At 35.3% G+C, this 22958-nt stretch overlaps 1 protein-coding gene across 3 annotated transcripts in view; it reads left to right on the forward strand.

Annotated features, from left to right (window-relative positions):
- The first annotated feature begins 8005 nt into the window (after positions 1-8005).
- Positions 8006-22958, forward strand: part of LOC113521031 (Ig-like and fibronectin type-III domain-containing protein 1) — a 252947-nt gene continuing 237994 nt past the window's right edge. For all 3 annotated transcript variants that reach the window (XM_052895159.1, XM_052895161.1, XM_031908880.2), the window contains exon 1: positions 8006-8182. The gene's annotated coding sequence lies outside the window, so the exon portion shown is untranslated. The remainder of the gene's footprint in view (positions 8183-22958) is intronic.

Consider the following 22958-nt stretch of genomic DNA (forward strand, 5'->3'; position numbering starts at 1 on the left):
GGGGCCTATGTTCAGCAGTGGATGTATAATTGGCTGAAATGATAATGATAAAATGATTACAATAGTGGGCCAACTGACTTCTGCTTTCTGACTTCTCCATCCACTGGTTTCTAATATAAGCTAGTGCACCATTTCATTTTCATCCATTAAAAAAAAAATTAATACACTGTTATTAGTAACACAGTTTAATTTATCATGTTCCCACAGTAACAATAGCAAGATGGCAGTACCTGGTACGTCAGTAGGTACTCGACCAATGACGTCATCCACTTTGTTTTTTAATCGTTCGTAATTAACAGAGGCGCGGGCAAACGAGTTATCTGCCTTTGTTTTGATTGGTGCAACTTTTTTACCTAACTGTCCATGAATGAGAGTAACGTTTTTCAATTATATATATACTCAATGATTTGATTTTAAAATATCAATATTATTTTATTTTTTTTATAAATTTCAATAGTTAAAGATAAAAAATTTCCTTAAGATCATTGCCAGCTAGTAGGGTACCTAGGAGACTTGCTGCATTTCCACGCTGAATAGCAATGGAAATGCGTTGACCAAAGTATAGGCCAGCCTTCTGGTCGCCAGAGGTTTCTACCAGCCGGCGTGAAATCTCTTTGAAAAGATTCATGGCCTCGGGGCCCCATGGACCTAGAGTTTCAGCTCCAAACGCCTCAAATATATATCCATTTCCAAGGGATGAATATTTACGGCGCTTGATAGTCTCCTGGTGCGTTGCGGCGGCACCAGCTATCTTGGATGTACTTGGAAGGTGAGACGGCGCCACCGTGTCGACGCAGGTGAAGTCCCATACAAGCGGACGGTCCACATGATGGAAAGTGGGAACCGTCGCCTATAGACATGAGCAGTACCATGGACATAGCAGAGTATACTGTTTCGCCCATGATAACCCCCATGCGTTGCCATTCCTGAGGACTCAGGTGTTATTCCTCTGTACCCAGTAAATTCACGCCATATCCCACCCTTCAAACCGAAACACAGCCATGCAAACACAATTGCTTTACGGTTGAATCACGAATGAGCAGTGGTTCCCAAGCAATCGACTTTTGTACAAAGTCTCCCTCTGGTAAAACTCTACAAGGCACTCGTAAAACCAATAGGTAATATTAATAAATAAAAAAATCTATTAGGCACTCGCCAGCGATCGAGGACGCCCGCTTGTTTTTGTCCGCAATGTTACGGGTAAATAAGCTTTTAGGGCATTATATTTTCACTTTCAAGGTTTCAAATTTACGTCTCACCTAAAATAACAGTGATACCATATACCATAGCTGCCGTTTTCCCCTATGGGAGGTTTTGCCAGTAGTTGTCACGCTTGGCAGGCGGGATGGCAATCGTAGATTTTATTTTAATGGGTGATAAAGAAATGACAACCACGCCTGTGCTATCGATATACACTGGCGGGGCACCAGTGAAAGGTGACAGGTGACGATGAAAGCAGGTCCACATCGTCACCTGTCACCTTCGTGACACACATCGTGACGAATTCCATAAGAATTAACCACGATAGTTTCCAGAGGGACCCGCGTGAAGGTCGACCTGATAGGGTGTATTGCTAGTAATGGGGAAATTAGATCTCATTATTAATAATCCCTTTCCCCCCGGCAAACGTAGTTAGGTTTTGGTGATATTTTAAGAGAAACGCTGCTGGCCGTTCCTCGATTCCTTTCTTTCCTATGATACAATAAAGCTTCATACCTATATTGTATGGGGTCCTTACACTAGGCAAAGCCTGTTTCTTGGAAGTCAAAGCAAAAAATTTAACAGGTATGAAGCGGCGAACAGGGTTAATTTAAATAGTCACGTACAGCGAGGTTTCAGAGAAGTTTTCTCCCGCGAACGCTCAGGCAAGTAGAATAAGTACCATGTCGAAATTTTCCCTGGAGGTTACAGTATGGTGTTGCATATGTCCATAGATTATGGTGATCGTTTTTATATTACTGAATTTACTGAACTTGGTGTTATCTTCCGGAAGTTCATAGCACTAGTTTTTTTTAGAATTATCTTGTTTAGTTCCGCTACCATTATTATGTGTACGACTACCAACATCGAACGGTTAACTCTAAGTTTCGAGTAGCAATCTATTAATTTGTCTGAAGATGTAGAGGTAAAAAACGTATCGTAAAACGTGCGTGGACGAAATAACTGTTGGAAATTGATAGCTAATATTGAAGATTGTAGAACTTCTGGTAATAAAAATAGTTATTAAACTTCGAGTGTCGATTAAACTCGAAGCTCAGAACAGCTCGAATTATTTTGTTTAATTCCGCTACCATTAGTATGTACTAATGGTAGCGGAATTAAACAAAATAATTCTAATGAAATAACTAATGCTATGGTAATTGTTTACCATCGGACGAGCTATTCCTTGTTTTCACCTTTATGGTTTAATTAAAATATATAACATAAAGATTTTTAATTTACCTACAACAGGAGACAAAATGTCTCTCCAAATCGTAATGCTGAGTAGATTTTTTCTAACATATAGAGTCAATCGGTGACTAATATCTGTAAATACTTGTATTGAACCTTACGTCTTTTGTAATAAGACTGTATATTATGTTCTGATAATGGCGAGGTTGAATAGTTTTTTACGAATCACAATTATAGGTTATTGGTTCGTGGTACCAAGGTATTACGTGAGGTAACTTTATGTTAGTATAATGTATGCTTGCTGACTCCGCGACTTCGATTTGAGGCCCTCGATAAGGCGAAATAGTATTTTTTTATAGTACTAGAATGACAAACTGACGACCTATAGATATTAATACATGATAAGGTACTTTTTTATGGGTGAAAATGGAATGACAGGCAGGAATGATAGGGATGACAGGTGACAATGAAAAAGCAGGTCAGTTAGCCTATCGTGATGAATTTACTTGGAATAGAACACGATAGTTTCCAGGGGGAACCGCGAGGAGAACGACCTGACAAGGTGTATTGCTAACAATGGGGCTACTAATCCTCATTTTTAACAATCCATTATACCCCCAAGGAGGGGTTTTGCCAGTAATTGCCTCATTTGGCAGGGCGGTTTGGCAATCGCAGTTTGATTTTTGGTGATGTTTTAAGAGGGACGCTGCTACCCATTCCTCCACTACAATGTCTGTCTGTCTTCTCGGGATGGGATTTCAAAATCTAGCAGCTTCCGCTGTAAAGGGTTTGGGCATTTTGTTTCTAAAGTATCTATTATTAACTTTCCGAGGCTAATCTCGATGTATGTATGTGGAACATTCATATATCGAGATTAGTTGGAACTGCGGATTAAAATTTAGTTAGAGTTTACGTAGACACGCAAAGTTGCGATACGTATTCAAACGTGTCTCTGTGGATTTCTATGGATTTAGCCCTAACAAGCTAAGAGTTAGCGCATAATCCTTCATAGGCTTTGTGTCTTTGCTTGCATTCGTTATAACTTTCCTCGGACCGGATTGTTTGATATTCAATTCTAATTTTAGGTTACGTCACTAGTTGCCTACTATTTAAAAAGATTATTTTTTTTACAACACAGGGGACAAAGCATGCGACTTATTTGATGGTAAGTGACTATCGCCGCCCATGATCACCTGCAACATCAAATGCATTGCAGGTGTGCTGCTGGCCTTCTAAAAAGGAATATGCTGCTGGAAGTTGATTCCAAAGCGTGGTTGTGCGTGGAAGAAAGTGCATTGAAAAACGCAAGGTGGAAGACCGCCACTCGTCCAGATGGTTGGGATGAAACTTTAGTTTGTGGCCTCATCAGGCGGCCACATCGCTGAGCAATCTCTTCCAGACAACCTTTGGGTAGAGGACATTGAGAAAAAGACAAAGGGTAGGTGGCGCACTATTATATAAATATTATCATATACAAACATATATACATACATATATATATATATATATATATATATATATATATATATATATATATATATATTATTATTATACAATTATGAATACAAAGAGATATTGAAGAGTCGATTTTGATTCGATATTCCGCATGGACTGCTAAAACCGGCGTTTTCGCCATTCTGAACGTGTCTAAACTTCACTTCACGAATATTCCGTTAACATTACGCTACAATGGTCGAATAAAAAAAATCGAAAGTGATCTTAACACGCGTCTAGAAATCGTGACTTGGTTATCTGAGGGGGTAAAAAGAGTTGCTTTATACGAATCTTAATAACTTGCTGGTGCGAATTTATAAGAGATTTTATTTATTTATTTATATAAACTTCAATGCATAATTATATAAGTAAGTGTACATACAGCTAACGGTGTTTTCACATACATATATACATGTACATACACACACACGCACACACGTATGTATGTATGTATGTATGTATGTATGTATGTATGTATGTATGTATGTATGTATGTATGTATGCATGCATATATGTATGTATGTATGTTTGCAGGCGGCCATTAAAAGTCGTTGACTGTACCGTTGATTACAACAGTCGTGTCACGTTATCACTTTTTTTTAATGATTTTAAACATTATTAGTAAATAGCATGATAAAGTAAGAGACAGATATACCGCTCTTGAAATAAACAAGTCTTTATTTCTTACTACGAGTATCTTTTTGCTCGTGACTTCGTATCCGTGGAATTCAGAAGTACTTTCCTTTGGAATCAACTTCCAGCTGTCCAGCAATATTTCCGAACCGATACGACAACATAACCTTCAAAAAAAGAGCATATTCCTATTTAAAAGGCCGGCAGCATACCTGCAATGCCGCTGGTGTAGTGGGTGATCATGGGCGGCGGTAGTCACTTACCATCAGGTGAGCCGCATGCTCGTTTGCCCCCTGTGTTGTAAAAAAAAAATAGAAACATTTAATAAATAGACCATTTCTCGATAACGTATCAGAGTAAAACATATACCAGTTCTTAAGTTTCTCCTTCAGGGGTACAGCTATGAAAACTGCATCCTATTCGGTGCAGTAGTTTTTACTTGATGTCAGAACAAATATACAGATAGACAGATAGTAAAATTTCTAAAGGTTATTGTTTTTGCATCTATTAGTCTTATGAAGTCCCCTTATATAAATTTCTCTTAAATATCTCCCTTGGACAGATTTAATTATTATTATTACCATACATGAGCTGTTAAATGTCCACTGCTGAACATAAGCCTTTCCCATACTATATTTTAAATTTCTCCTTCAGGAATACAACTGTGATAACTGTGATGCCTGAACAAACATTGTCTAAGTTATTGTCTTAGTTACTATGTTATTATATTTGTAAGATACATTCTATTAGTTTTTACCCGCGACTTTGTTTTCACCTCCTTCAGGACTTCGCAGTAAAATGCGGTGTTTAATATAAGCTAGAACGAGCTATTGTCACTTTAAACAAAAAACCATTGGCCAATAGCCGATTACAAAACCATTACCACAAATTTGGTATATTATATATACAAATTGGGAATCTAATTGGCTAATATATGGTATATATATATATATATATATATATATATATATATATATATATATATATATATATATATATATATATATATATATATATAATATAAATAATGCAATAAAACCATAAAAAGTTATAGAAAGATATTCAAAGTACTACTTATACTAAGTTAAACTTATACTATTAAGTAAAATAAATAAAAATAAACTGACCAATGAGTAGAGTACCTATTTGTCTAAGCCTTTTTTTAGTTACTGTTGCAATAAAAAAAGTAAATATTTGAAAATATCGTTCGAAAAATTAAAAAAAAATATATTAGTACAATGGCGCGAAATTTTGGCCGGCAGATAGTTCACAATATTATTCAGGAAACATGAATGTAACTTGTCACGACTTTGATGAATAGGAACGCTAGTTTCCCATACAATATCAAGTCGCCTTACAGAGTAATGTAATACATGTCGTGTAATCACGAAATATGATTGGCAGCCGTTCTATGTCGAGATGTCACATCAGAAATGGCAACAAAAAGTAATTGTCATTCGGAATTCAATGAATCTCATCTGTCTACATACGTATGTCTACAGATCGTTGTAAAGAGTCGAAACGTTAAAGAAACTTTTCGTGAATACTTCTAAAGTAATTTTCTTGTTAAATATGTCGAAGAATGTTTCCATTTCTTGCGCGAAATTCTTTTGTTTTTTTTTTTTATCTTGTAATTGGGTTATTTAATAAAGTTTTATTTTAAGTAAAAAAAAATCCTTTGAAGAATATAAAATCTATTTACAAAAGATAATCTATAAAGATAAAAGATATCTATATTTTTTTTAATATATGATAAAGGAATGGTAGCCCAGTCTGAGCTAATAGTATACGATGGCGGGACAGTGAGAGATGATAGGTGAGAATGAAAAGGTAGGTCAGTTAGCACTGATGAATAAACCTGGAATTCAGGGGGGAAAAGGATTGTTAGCGATGGGGCTTAACAGCCCCAATGCTAGCAATGTTACTAATCAGGTAGACCTCCACGTGGTTTCCCCTGGAAACCATCGTGGTTACTCTCGTGAAATTCTTCACGTTGGGCTAACTGACCTGCTTTCATCGTCATCTATCATCTATCACTGGTGCCCCGGCAGCGTATACCGTTAGCGAAGGCTGGGTTACTATTGCATTATCACCCATTAAAAAAATCTGGAATTCAGCATTATAGTGGGCCATCATCTTGTTTGCCAATCTTTGTTGCATAAAAAAAAATCTTTTTAGTTAAAATATAAAGCGCTTTTTTTTTCGGTGTTGCTAGTAACTGGAATAAAAACGTCCCAGATCAGATCAAATTTTTAAATTTCAATTTGGAACAATTATTTTCTGATAATATTATACACATGTATAAGTGGTTTATAAATTAATATACTTTCTGTTAGCTTGGAGGATTGAAATTACTGGGTACTGTAACTCAAGGGTATAATCGATCATCTTTTTTTATGGGTGACAATGGAATGGTAACCCCGCCTGCGCTAACGGGATACGCTGGCGAAGCACCAGTGAATGGTGATCGATGAGAATGAAAACAGGTGAGTTAGCCCATCATGATGAATTCATCACGAATTAACCATGATAATTTCCAGGGGGAACCGCGAGGAGGTCGACCTGGTTGGGTATATTGCTTGCTAAAACTGAGAATCTTATTAGATTCTCAGTTTCCATTACTTACACTAACTTTCCCCCTTAATCACAAGGGTTGGCAACACGCGAGCAATCGTATACATCAGGCGGACCAGACCGCGTGCTTAGCTATCTTCTACTTTCTTAATAATGCATTAGTTTTTAGATGAAATAAAAATACTTCGTGATTTGATATGATTGCTGACACATGATGCACTTAGGGTTGCACAAATTGTTTTTATGTTGCTTAAAGGCTGTAAAGTTGTTTACACGACTGGACGCTTGTTACTCAATCACGATTAAATGGCTGAACTGATTTTAATGAAATTTGTTACATAGTTGGACAAACATAGTATATTGGGGCCGCCTGAATATCAGCGCTATATAGGTACATCTCGCTGGAGCTGTACATATGTATATATATAGCAACAGCTGAGGCGGCTTCTATTACCAGCAACACTAATTGTTTTTTTTTTTTTTCTTTTTGTTTTAATTTTTTATTTTCTTAATACTGGTAATAAAGGTCATCTATCTATCTATCCATATTGTACTTAATATAAGTATTAAATAAACTACATACAGCTTTAAATTATTAGAAACATATAAGCCATATTTTTGTGACTTTAACACCTCTTTTTGTGTCCAATAAGTTTCTAAACAATGTACTTCTCAGAATAAAATATAAGCGGATTGTATGATAACAAAAACGCTCATCACCTACACATCCGACCTTGTCAAAGCTTGCGATGACTTGGCGACGATTAAATAAACCTAATTCAACACATTCGAATCGATACCTTAAGCCCTCCCAATAGAGCTGCCGAAAGTGCCGAACCGTTCGGCTACCTACCCTTGTATTAATTACCGAGGTATAAACAAACTCATTGTTTTCAGATGGAAAACCGGCCGTGAGTCGAGCCTCGTCATTCAGTCGTGTCGCGTCGGTTCGACGGCGCGGACTACTGTTTTGACGTTACAACGTTGTCGTGCACCGCGGCGCGTGTGTTCGAAAATCAAATTGTGCTTTTTACTTTTTTTAATTTTATCTGTGCAGTGCAAGGATTTGATACCAACGGATTAAAAAGAGGTTTGTTAATTATTTTATTTTGAAATCAATATTATTTATATATATATATTTTTTACGTAACTATTATTTCCTATTTTAATATCCGCTTTACGTTCTCTAATTAATGGACAACAGCGAGTTATTTACTGTTCGAGTAAAAGGGAAAAATTCTTATTGGACCCAATTAGCTAAAAGGCAAGTGGGGTTACTATATATATATATATAAAAAAAAAAATGTTTGTTACGCTTTCTTCCTATCATTTAATTCCTTAGTTTTTACTACCGTTGAATAATTGATTTCCTACTTTTCGTGACGGATGTGAATTGTTGGTTTATTGTTTTTATTGGCTGTTGTTAAAAAACAGTTAGCAGTTGGTGATGTTGGGTAAGCGTACATTACACGTATAAAGCTTTCTACGTGAAAAACTTACAAGAAATCTAGTTATCATATATTTTATTATCTTATAAAAGGTCCGGGTCACTTTTATTTACCTATACAATGTCAACAAGAACCTTCGAAAGAACATGGACGTGTTTTTTATGGGTATTTTAATATAATAAATTGTAGTGTCTGTAATAAAATAAATAAGTAATAAAATAAAGAAAAATTTTTGCGTAGTATTAAAAACGAAACCGTATCGGGTTGTCAGTTAAAAGATAAGCAAAAAATTATAATTATGACATAATCCATAAACACAAAGACGATCTTTAGTCATTGGCCAGGCGTAAATAATTACCGGTTGTTAGGTATAACTGTATTAAAAATATTTAATCTTGAATAGTACCGGTTATTCTGGTTCTATTTTCACAACCTTCATGAGATCATATGTGAACATTTTAAATTTAGAATCGGTTATATTTGTTATTTTAATTTTTCATTAAAAAAATTGTATTTATTTCAATTTTTGATATATACTATAGTAGGCCCACGTCACTTGCAATAAATAAAAATAGTTTGCTAAATGTATGTTACAAATTTAATTTGAAAATTTATATTATTGTCAGGTCTTTGATGATAAATATCGATATCGATATTTTGGATAGAATTTATTCTAAATACTTGTACAACGCTACGAATATTTGTTTATTTCATTGTATAAATACTTTTAGATAGTTACATAGATTTATTTTCCTGCTTCGTCAATAATAAGAGCAGTAACGACTCACAAACAACATAGTGATTAGTTTTAGAGTATATCTCAACATGGCGTCACAAGTTGTTTATATACAAGTTTACATATACATAGTATATATAAGAAGTCCATCTTCATTTTATATTAAAATTAAACTACCTAATGGGGAAATTGCAGGGGGAAAGGGATTGTCAGTAATGGAGACTAAGAATCCCATTGCTAGCAAATATACCCAACCAGGTCGACCTCCACGCGGTTCCCCCTGGAAACTATCATGGTTAATTCCTGATGAATTCATCATGATGGGCTAACTGGCCTGTTTTCATTCTCATCTATCATCCTTCACTGGTGCTCCGCCAGCGTATCCCGTTAGCGCAGGCGGGGCTACCATACCATTATCACCCATCAAAAAACAAAAACCATTAAAAGCTTTCCTCTTTATAAACATTAGTGTAAATAGATAGAATCTTCTCTTTAACAGCCATAATCATTTCTATTCTTTTCTATTCATACGTAACGTACGCATTCTTTACGATGTACGTAAAGAATATTATTTTTTTTTACTTTTTTTAAATATTTTACCCGTAAATAATCTTCATCGCAAACGTTTATTTTTATTTATAGTAATTTAATTTAAAAAAAAACACCTGTATGTATCTACATTTTAAGTTGCAAATAACCAGAGGGAGACTTTGTACAAAAGTCGTTTGCTTGGCTACCTCTGTCCCATTCGTGTTTCAACTGCGAAGTAGCTGTGCTTGCATGGCTGTGTTTCGGTTTGAAGGATGGGATATGGCGTGAATTTACTGGGTACAGAGGAATAACACCTGAGTCCTCAGGAATGGTAACGCATGGGGGGTATCATGGGCGAAATAGTATACTCTGTTATGTCCACGGTACTGCTCATGTCTATAGGCGACAGTTACCACTTTCCATCGGGTGGGCCGTCAGCTTGCCATTCTAAGTTGTATAAAAAAAAAAAAAAAACTAATATATTTTTATACGTTGTTAGTACAAGAAAATTAAATATTGATCCTGGTGCGTATTACTTTGAAGATACTCGTAGATACGTAATTAACATTTTGTTTGAAGGATAATGCCATGTTTATGTTATTCTTGTTTTAAGTTTAACAAAGTAATACAAAGTTACTACCTACGTCAATACAATGAATAATAAACTTAAATGCAACGACATACATATTCTTTTACATTTAGAAATATTTATTTAATCTTTTCATATTTTTTTTTTGGCTACCATTTTAAAAATGGAACAGTATAGTTTTTTTTTTATGGGTGATGAAATAGTAACCCCACCCGCGCTATCGGTATACACCGGCGGGGCACCAGTGAAGGATGGATAGGTAAGGATGAAGCAGGTCAGTTAGCCTATCGTGATGAATTCAACAAGAATTGTTCACGATGGTTTCCAGGGGGAACTACGTGGAGGTCGACCTGATAGGGCCTATAGCTAGCAATGGGGCTATCAAACTCCATTGCTAACAATCCCTTCCCCCCGGAACAGTATAGTTAATTTAACGTTCTACTGAAGAGATTAAGACTCTCTCTTTGGTTGCATCCGAATGTATCTCAATTAATTGGTTACATAGATTTCATACAAATGTTCTTTTGTTTGAAGTGACGAAGGCCTGGTAGATACATCATCACTATTAGCATATCTCATATTTATCCACTGCTAAGTATAGACCTCCTTTCTACTGCGCTATGAATAATAATGCAACCATCCTGTGCCAACATCATCTTATGCCAGCTAGTAAGGCAATAGTTTTCAATCAGGCAGAAGAGATTGTTAGTATCGGGGTCTAATAACCTCATTACTGGGGGGAAAGGGATTGTTAGTAATGGAGACTGAGAATCCCATTGCTAGCAATATACCCAACCAGGTCATACTGATAGCGTATACCGATAGCGCAGTCGGGGTTACCATTCCATTATCATTATTGAGAAAAAAAAAAACGTATAGGTATGTGTTATTATCAAATAAACAAAAAAAAAACGTTTAAAATTTTAGTTCCTTTGTATATTCCGGAGACGAAAAGTGGTAAATAATTGTGTTGTACCGTTACCACACGGAAATAAAATATATCAGAACAAATACAATCAATTATTTCCGTCTTCCTTCCCTTTGATATTACACGGAATTCTGCCTTTGCACAAAAATAACATTATAATTTTCCAATTCAATTTTTAAAGCCTCACAAACGGTTCGGCGGGAAAAGTTCATTACATTTAGATAAAGAAAAAGGTCATAGATACATTTTTTTTTAAATAAAAAAAAAAGTAAAGCAAAAGCGAAAGTGACACAGTTGTGTCGTTATTCTTCGGAATGGTGAGTTCAAGGTTGTATATATCGACTAAGTAACTAAAATAGATTTGGTTTCACGTCATTTAAACATCAATAAATGAGATAATATACAAGTATGCGTGATTTATCATCAGAACTTAGGATTTGCGCCCTCTGGAGATGATCCTTGTACTTTTTAATCCGTCAAAATGAGACGGGCATTGAACTTATTCGAGTTTATGGGAAGTTCCCAGTGGATATAATACATGTAGTATTTTTTTTTTATATTAGCCCTAAGAAACACAATATTTTTTTTCAATGATGTAAAATTTATTCCAATTTTTCCATTGCTTGTGTCTTGATTGTTTGTAATGGATAAACTGAAAAACTGCCCAATCGATTTCATTTTTTTTATAAAAGGCTACATTATTAGCGAGTAACATTTTTTTAATGGGTAAAAATGTCATGGTAACCCTGCTTGCACTATCGGTATACACTGGCGAGGTACCAGTGTGATACCAGGGGTGACAAATTTAACAATAAATCTGTCACGATAGTTTCCTGGAGTAACCGCGTGGAGGTCGACCTGATGGGGTATATTGATAGCAATGGGGACTAACCTCCTCAATACTAACAATCCCTTCTCCCCAGTAACATAGTTTATATATTATTATTTTTAAAAATTAGAGCCCCCCCCCCCTCCTATTATTACAATAATGTATGAAAATTTTGCCGTAATTACAAAATTATTTGTACTTACATAATTATGCATAATCTAATTTTTTTTAATTGAACTGTCAAATCTTAAAATCATGAAACTAAATTTCTAATGTAGGTAGTATATAATTTTAATTTATTATGTACAAATTCAGATGTTTAATTTTCTATAAATTATTAAATTACATTGTATATAATAATATATTAAATAAATTTTAAATTAAATTATTTGAGTAATCTTAATTATAATTTACTACATTTGCATATTATACCACATTTCTTTATAATGGATTAATTTACATGTTTGAATCACAAAAAAATATGCATTGAAGTTTAAAAAAAATAACATTAGAAAGCACAATATCCATGCTAAAAGGATGACCTCAGATTAATTTTCTTAAAATTAAACATACCTATCCACATTATGGTTTATAAAAAATAATTACATTACGTACGTGGATATATTTAAATGTAATAGCAAAAAACAACCATAACGTCGAATTGATAAAGTTGAAAATTGAACGACTACAAACAACCAATGTCAAAGTCATCCGGGCTCTTAAACGATGTATTATTTTGGACTGATGCAACACAACCTTGAACTTTGCTGGTACGTTTTCTTTATACACAGATTATAAAAAGAGACGTAATGCTTCTTACTGCCTCATGGTTTATTGTTAGTGGTAATTAGGTATTTTTTTACCGTGGGCCCGAAATAGTCTAACCTGATTCCCATAGACAATGGCGTGTGGACAGAAGACATGCGATAAAATTAAATAAGTTCATGTATGAAAAGCATAATTTATTATTGCTTAGATTTTTGAACATGGTAAGGTATTAGATGAATCAAAGTTGGCACAGTATATATACATATGTATATGTATATATGTATTTTTTTATACAACTTAGAATGGCTAGCAAGCTGACGGCCCACTCAATGGAAAGTGGTAACCGTCGCCTATATATATGAGCAGTACCATGGACGTAACAGAGTATACTGTTTCGCTCATGCTACTCCCCATGTGTTGCCATTCCTTAGGACACAGGTGTTATTCCTCTGTACCGTGTAAATTCACTGCCATATCTCACCCTTCAAACCGAAACACAGCCATGCAAAAAACAGCAATCAACAAGGGCTTCTCATGCCCGTCAGATGATGTGTGGGCGGGCGAGGTAGGGGCCTCGGGGTATACCCCTCTACCCCGGCTTCAATTCCGGAGACGACGACCTCCGGGTCACTGGGTTCTTCAGCCGACATACACTAATGGTTTGTGTATGCCGGCGTGGACAAAAAACATTGCTGAGAGTAACTAAACAAAAATCTCTAGAGGGCAGCACGAATCAGCCGAATCGTTGTTTAGAAAAAATCAAACGCAATATTTACAAACGCCAAACAAACATTGGCGCTAAATTGATTAACCTTACAAACAGTTGGACCAATTTCATATTGTTTGTACAGTAACATATATCAATACTCTATTGTTGTGTGCTCTTGTTTTCCCAAAGTGAAATTCCCTACCACTTTGACATTTGAATGAACGAATGAATGAATAAAGCGTGCGATATTTGTATTGTTCCATTTGTTTTTACATTTTCCATGTATGATAATTGTGAAGTAATGAAATAGGGTTACGTTTCAATTGAAAGCCCATTGATTTGAATGAAAGCCGTTTTTTTTTATGGGTGATAATGAAGTAGTAACCCCACCTGCGCTATCGGTATACACCGGCGGGGCACCAGTGAAGGATGATAGGTGAGGATGAAGTAGGTCAGTTAGCCCATCCTGACAAATTCAACTAGAATTAGCCACAATGGTTTCCAGGGGGAACCACGTGGAGGTCGACTTGACAGGGTATATTGCTAGTAATGGGGCTATTTGACCCTGTTACTTACAATCCCTTTCCCGCCAATGAAGGCCGTTATACAGGTGATATTTTTATTTAATGGATGATAATGGAATGGTATCCGCACTTGCGTTATCAGTATACGCTGGCGGGGCACCAGTAAAGTCTCCCAGAGGGAGACTTTGTACAAAAGTCGATTGCTTGGGTACCTCTGTCCCATTCGTGTTTCAACCGTGAAGCAGTTATGTTTGCATGGCTGTGTTTCGGTTTGAAGGGTGGGATATGGCGTGAATTTACTGGGTACAGAGGAATAACACCTGAGTCCTCAGGAATGGCAACGCATGGGGGGTATCATGGGCGAAACAGTATACTCTGTTATGTCCATGGTACTGCTCATGTTTATAGGCGACGGTTACCACTTTACATCAGGTGGGCCGTCAGCTTGTTTGCCATTCTAAGTTGTATAAAAAAAAATCGGTGAAGATAGAGAAAGTCAATTGGTATATCGTGACGAATTTAAAAGTAAATCAATCACGATGGTTTTTAGGGGAAACTGCGAGGAGGTCGACTTGGTAAATATCCCTTTACCTACCTCCCTACGTCCCTATCGATACAGTTATTAGTTTTACTTTTAGATAGGGTATTTTAAATGTTCTAATAGTAAAACTCATCCGTACCGACATAGGTGTGCAAGGGGATATACTTGCGCCCCGTTGTTGGAAAAGAAAATTATAGAAAAATAAAAAAATAAATTAGTTATTATTTCAAAAATTTCTCGTGTGCTCCCGATATAGAATGAGCCACCCCTTCCTTTCCTGTGGGTGTCGTAAGACGCGACTAAGGTAGCTTAATTGTCAAGGGATGGGCAGCAGCGTCCCTTTTAAAACATCACCAAATCCTAACTGCTGTTGTAGTTCGCCGATTGTGGCAACTACTAGCACAACCACCTTATTCAGCAGTGAATAGTAAATATGATAATGATGATAGTCTGATAGTTAAAAAAAAAACACATGGATTAAAAAAAACATATAAATTTTCATCTTTCTACATTGACAGAGGAGTATAAAATTGAAAATGTTTAGGTAAAATTCAAATACTTAAAATAGGCTTGAAATCCTTTCGCAAATAGCACGGACCCTCGGTAATCCTCAGATTGACTGCGAGTTATCACAGTAAGCTCAAGCTTATAGATTTTTAAATAAAAAAAAAATTAAAAAAGAAAAAAATATTATCTCCCGATGAGTTAGTTTGTTTGTAACACTTTATTATACGGTAAAGTCTTAAATTATAGGATACAGAGTTCTAAGAAAGGAACGAGTACAATAGCGGACTTATCTCTTAAAAGGGATCTCTTCCAGTCAACCTTTGAGTGTCTGATAAAAATTGTGAATTGATGGAGACAAAAAAAGTCACGTTCTGCTGGAACAAGTATTAATTATCATATACTCGTATTTGTAATATTTTTACAAAGAAAAAAAAACATGGACCCTTACTAATTTTATAAATTTGAAAGTCAGTTTGTTACCTCTTAACAGCTTAACGAATTATTGTGAAATTTTGTGTACAAATACTATTTGAGCTGGAGAAGCATATAGACTACTTTTTATCTCGATCAATGATTTTTTTATACCACTGAGATGCCAACGAAACTTAGGGCCCACCTGATGGTAAGCTAATCGCTTACCATACCGTAGCCTATGAAGACCTGCAATACCAGAGGTATTACGCGCGCGTTGCCGACCCTGAAGAAACCTCTTTACTCCTATTTTGAAGGATCCAATGTTGTAGTCTCTTGGAAAAACCTCGACTGAAAGCTAATTCCATAACCTGAGCGTTCGTGGGTGAAAACGTTTTAGAAATCGCGTTATACGCGACTATGTAAGCTCTAAGGTATGAGAGTGAACTCCCTGTTGATGGCGAGCTGTACGATGGTAGAAAGTGTCCGTGGGCATCATATTGAACAATTCTTCTGAGTACAAGCGGTAGAACACGCAGAATGAGGCAAAATCTCTCCTAAGACTTAAGGGTTCGAACATGAACATATAAATAGTTGTACAGACGAAGCAGCTAAAATTTAGTGTCACATAAAAATATGTATTGGGATATGCCAATGACATTATAGGGTACAGACGCATAACACCTTAGTCCTCAAGAATGGCAACGCATGAATGGTATCCCGTGTGACGCAGCATACTCTGTTATGTCCATGGTACTGCTCATGTCTATACGCGACGGTTACCACTTTCCATCAGGTGGGCCGTCAACTTGATTGCCATTCTAAGTTGCATAAAAAAGTGTATCTACATCCGTACAGCTCCAGAAAGTACATACAAAAAATGTTTGCATCTAAAAACTACTCATGACTTTATTTTCATAAAAAAAACACACCGCAAATACAAACAAAAAAGTGGTCACAAACTAATGACCTTACGATTATGTTTGAAATCATCAACATAAAATAACTATTACCAGGGCTGTCTACAGAATAGATTTCCGTAGACGTCTGTATAGATATATCCGGATTTTTCCGAACGATCAAAACCCGGATCCTCGAGGCAACATTAGGCCGCCGTATCGAATGAAAAAATGTAAGCGTGCAGTAAATATGTGCTTCCTAAATTTACAAAGGGAAACGGCATCCGGCTTGTCACACTGATGTGAGCTACATCTGATTTTAATCCATTCTTTACATTTTTTTTTATTACTATTTCAGCCGTTAACTACTCTGGTCACTGGTGAACTGCCTTTCCCATAAAGGGAGTTTTGCCAGTAATTGCCACACTTGGCGGGCGTATTGGCAACCATAGTTAGGCTTTTAAAGATGTTTTAAGAGGGACGCTCCGGCCCATCCCTTACCCTCCGTTAGTCATCTCTTACGACACCCACGGGAAAGGAAGGGGCGGCCCATTCTATGCCGGGGCACACTTAGTGTTCTTTATAATGTAAAGATTCTGTTAATACTATAATTCTTATAATAAGAAGGCAAATCTGATAATTTGTAAAGATGTTTGTATATTTATTACTAAATCACACATAAACAGCTGAACGTATTTGAATGAAATTTGGTACACGGATAATCTTACTATACTGATTTATTCGGGCGAAGCCGTGAGAAAATAGCTAGTTTACAATAAGCCCCACAAAAACCCATGTCTATGCAAACAACATTAATATGGAACGGGTCTGGGAAATTAGAATATTATTTAAAACATGAAAAAAAAAACCAATCCAGAATTGATAAAAATCGTTTAACATAGAAAAATACAGTGGAATTTAAAACCTTTCCCATGTCAGATCGATTGATAGAATAGAAAATATTTATTTTGTTTAAATAACTAACGACTCGACCCGGCTTCGCACGGTGTATAAAATTTTCAAAAATAATATACGAGTATAGCTTATGTTACTCGCTGGTAATGTAGTTTTTTTTTTTTTTAATTTTTAAAATCATTTGTGCAGTTTTTGATTTTATCCATTATTCAAACAATCAAATCTTTCCATTTCAATTTATTTATTGCATTAAACAATATTATTTTAAAATATCTTAATCTATATCTATACTTATAATAAATCTGTAGAGAGATAAATTCTGTACACGAAATATATTTCCAAAATAACTATCAGGGGGTGACTAGTGATCGATACTGATGCCAAAAATGCAACCAGTAAAATTTTTGTCTGTCTGTCTGTATGTTCGTTATAGAAACAAAAACTACTCGATGGATTTTAACGAAACTTGGTACAATTATTCTTTATACTCCTGGGCAGCTTATAGTATACTTTTCATCACGCTACGATCAAAAGGAGCAGAGCAGTGAAGGGAAATGTGTCTGTTACATCAAAACCACTGAACCGTAAGGAAGGACATAGGCTACTTATTTTACGAAAAACGACGGAAACACGGACGAAGTCGCAGGGAACAGCTAGTAATTAATAAAGTATATTGTAAACCTTGTCGGGCACAGAAATCAGAAGCGAGGAGGGTGTCGTTTTTAAAATTTTCATAAAGATTTCAATAAAGTCTATTTAAAAGATAAAATCTAACGATATTAAGTTTATTTTTATTAATTTGATTGATAAGTTTTATTGAGATTAACTTTCCTCTTTATAATGCTAGTACAGATTAAATAGTTAGCAATTATAGAAAGAGAATAGATTCTAAACAACTTTATCTATTTTTCTACACGTAAATAGCATTACAGAGCATAGTAGATAGAAAAATAGAGGGCAAAAGAGAAAGGAGAAGATCGTAGATTAATTAGATGGGACAGATAAAGGAAACACTAGGTGTCATGTAGTATAGGGAGATCAAAGATATAGCATGGGATAGAGCTGGCTGGAAGAGGAAGACCGACAAGAGGAAACTCTTAAATGAAAAAAAAAACATAGCATTAAAAGTAAAACTCGATTATGAGACTAGTAAGAACAAAAAAAAAAGGAAATAAACAAAAAAATTCTATTTGTCTTGGCTTTACAAACGACAGTCCTAATTGTAACCATTGACAAATGTACGTGAAACAAGCTAACAAATGAAGATTGATATGAACGTAAAGAAACAATGAACGAAGAAATAAAACGCGGCGGAATCAACTCAGAAACCGGTCACACCGAAACTTACCGAAAGTGGCGACAGAGGAATGATTTATCAATTTTCTATAATTCTGACTGATCATTTATTAATTTATTATTATGTTCCATCAAAAAAAAAAGAGAGAAGAAAGAAAAAAAAGGATTGACGTCAGGCAGGCGGCCGGTCATAAAACTATAAGCCAAATCCTTTAGTAATATGGATAAAACCATATTACGCCGACTCCAAATAATAATTGGAATAAGGGTAGGAAGATGATGATGATGATGTTTCATCAAAAAAAACTTTTAGATGGGAGACTTTGTACAAAAGTCGTATGCTTGAGCACGCCGCTGATATGACAATGATGATACATTGGAAAGAAAAAGGATTTAGTGTTTAGTATTCTAAATATCATAAGCACTGAAAGTCTGCCTCAATACTTTAGTCTATTATTATATATATTCTTTATTGCACTTGTAAGTTACATATAAAATAATGTATTTATAAATGTTGTGAGCAAGGGTGGACTTATCTCTGACAGAGATCTCTTCCAGTCAACCCAGTACAGTGAGAAAGCATTTCGTTAGCGGGCAGCTGAAGTGCTACAACTATTAATACATAAGCAAATATACAGTTAAATAAAATATTAAAATATATAATAAAATATTACATAAATACATACGCTATAAATACATATAATACCTACCTACTTATATAATAAATGTTAAAATAAATGAATATACTACTTACATTAGAAATTTTACATTTTTTTTTTTTGCTCACATGCAGTGCGGTATCAGAGGATTTTTCTCCCACGAACGCTCAGGCTGTGGATTGAGCTCTCTGCTGAGGTTTTCTCTATATCCTTTCACAGTATGGGGTTTTTCAAAAAGGGTGTATTAAGGTTTCGTTCAGTATCGACAACACACTTCTAGTGTTGCAGGCGTCCATAGCCTACAGTGACTGTTTACCATAAGACGAGCTGTCTGCTTGTTTGCCGCCTTAATGATATAAAAAGAGTCTAGAACCTCTTTCAGAAACTACAGCGTGTGAATATTTCGAGACCGTATCATAAACATGTCTACCACAATAGAAGGAATTATGAAAAAAATACTGAAGGGTAAATATTTCGTAAATAATGGAATGATAAGGGTTGATGTTTGGTTGGCAGCTGATCATATATAACGTCAAATCTACATCAAAATGTGACATAATTCTGAAAAAGAAGGTTAACGTGGCGATATGTAAAGAATATACGTCCGATATAAGTCCGGTCGTGGTTTTGTTAAAGTGTTTCACTAGTGTTAAAATATTACTAAAATATGCTAATATTTTAGTAATTAAGTAATTGGTAATTAGTAACTAAGTAATTTTTTGTTTTAATTTGTACTTTGCTTTTGGCCATAACGGAATATCAATGTTTTTCTCTTTTGAAGGGGAAACAATAAACTAAGTTGTGGCCATTTTGTATGGCACACGTATGAAAGTAGAAAATTGTTACTTCGTTTATGTGTGTTGTTTTTTTTGTACATCTATAATGTGTTGTTATTTGTGAACTACAGTACACCGTGGGTTATTCATGGTACTTTCTTCCACGCACAATTACTCTTTGGAATCAACTTCCAGCATTTCTGAACCGATATGACATCGTAACCTTTAAGAAAAGAGCATATTCCTTTTTAAAAGGCCGGGAGCACACCTGCAATGCCGTTGGTGTTGTGGGTGATCATGGGCGGCGGTAGTCATTTACCATCAGGTAAGCCGCATGCTCGTTTGCCCCCTGTTCATTATGTGATCCAGCATAAAATGAGCTACCCCTTACTTTCCCTTGAGTATTTTAGGAGGCGACTTAGCATTACTCCTCTTTATTGGAGAGGTCTATGTTTAGCAATGGACAGTTGACAGCTGATGGAAGGAATGGGATTGTTAGTTATGAGGTTCAACAGGCCCATTGCTAGCAATACATCCAGTCAGGTCGACCTCCACACGGTTCCCCCTGGAAAACATAGTGGTTAATTCTTGTTCAGTTAATTACTATGGGCCGACTGAACTAACCTGTCACCCTTCACTGGTGCTCTGCGAGTGTATACCGATAGCGCATGCGGGGTTACCATTCCGTTTTCAGCCATTAAAAAAAACTCTTTTATCGGGGTTATCATTCCATCTTTATTCATTAAAAAAAAGTTGACGACTGATATGATGATAATAATGATGAATATCAAATAAAAAAAAAACAAATTAATATGCAGACGTTATTTTTATTTTTTATATATCTCAGTTCCATCTCGGATCCTTCACGCTTATCGAGATCATTAAAACAAACGTAAAAACTTAATATATTTTTTGTTTATATTTTTTCTTGTTTCCTAAAGCCTTGACCACTGCAATGAGCATACAGCAAAAAATAAACTTTTTCTACCTATTTCCAAACGTCATAGAAACATTAAATTGTTGTCAATTCAAAGGCGAATAACATTTTATTATGTACGTATTTTTTTTTTTTTATTATTTTAAAATGAACATCTGACGTGTTTGGTTCGAGTTCGTTAAAATTACAAGCTTTTATTTAACTTGTGTTTTATTTTCGTTAAAAATTTGCAATCTGTTGTTTTGTTTTGTTTTTTATTTAATAATAATAGTAGTTTATTAAGCAAACATTGTTGGCATACTAACAAAAATGGTTCATGCAAAGTAAAATATATTTTATTTATTTATTCCTATTTTATTTATTCCTATTTAATTTATTCCTGTAAAAATTCTTATGTCAAGATTTTTTTTTTTATTTATATTTTGATACAGCCAGTAAAGAATGTAAACACATGTATATCAATAATTAGTAATACCACATTCGAGTATTCACGTTACATATGACACTTCCCTACGGTTGACTGCGAGAGAATGCTTTTAGCATTAAGTCCGCCATGTACACATATTTGTACTAATGAATAAATAAATAAATAAAAAATGTTATTTGTCATTTGTACCTACAATAAACTTGTTGCACGCGTCCGTGTAGCTTAACTTCAGGCTGCAGCTGAAAATCAAAATCTGTGATAGTTTTGCTCAAAAGCTTTGCTTTTAAGCAAAACTATCACTGAGCTGTAGCCTATTTGGGTCACTGCGGCACACATGGCGAAAATATATTTTTGTATTTTATCTTTTGTTTTATAATTATCAGAGGGAGACTTTGTACAAAAGTCGTTTATTTGGGCATCTCTGTCCCATTAGTGTTTCTACCGTGAAGCAGTTGTGTTTGCATAGCTGTGTTTCGGTTTGAAGGGTAGGATATGGCAGTGAATTTACAGGGTACAGAGGAATAACACATGAGCCCTCAGAAATGGCAACGCATAGGGGTATCATGGACGATACAGTATACTCTGTTATGTCCTTGATACTGCTCATGTCTGTAGGCATCGGTTACCACTTTCCATCAGGTGGACCGTCAGCTCATTCGCCATTCTAAGTTGCATAAAAATATATAATTAATTTGATTGTATAAATTCATTTGTTGATTTACGTGTGTCATTCATAGATGACTCTAAAATGTCTATCGATCTATCTAAAAATATAATGATAAATTGACATAAAAACCAATTGTTTTGCCTATTAGTTATGTTTATCTCCTGTTATAATAACGAATCAATTAAAAATTACTTAAACACGGATACTGTAGTTGCGTACACAGCTGACCGAGTGTTATTGTTCCTGGAACACTGTGTTTTATGTTAAAATCGTAATTACTTCATAAAATTTTAAATCTTAATCTGTTATAACCCACTTTTAATGGACTCCTCTTATCTAACAGTTAACAAATAATCTCACACATTTATTATATTTATTTATTTAAATAACTTTATTGACTGGGGGGAAAGGGATTGCTAGTAATGGAGACTGAGAATGCCATTGCTAGCAATATACCCAACCATGTCGTCCTCCTCGCGGTTCCCCCTGTAAACTATCATGGTTAATTCCTGATGAATTCATCATGATGGGCTAACTGGCCTGTTTTCATTCTCATCTATCACCCTTCACTGGTGCTCCGCCAGTGTATCCCGTTAGCGCAGGCGGGGTTACCATACCATTTTTACCCATCAAAAAAAAGCTTTGTTGATTAAAAGAAAATATGGTACAAGGCGGATTTCATGCTAATAGCCACGTCAACCTTTGCAATGAACATCACTATTGCGGTACTTCATTATGTCGAATATGTGGCGACGTGCTAAGGAAGGGC

The sequence above is a fragment of the Galleria mellonella genome, unplaced genomic scaffold, assembly GCF_026898425.1.
Source record: "Galleria mellonella isolate WM207_F2 unplaced genomic scaffold, CSIRO_AGI_GalMel_v1 utg266, whole genome shotgun sequence".
NCBI classification, from domain to species: Eukaryota; Metazoa; Arthropoda; class Insecta; order Lepidoptera; family Pyralidae; genus Galleria; species Galleria mellonella.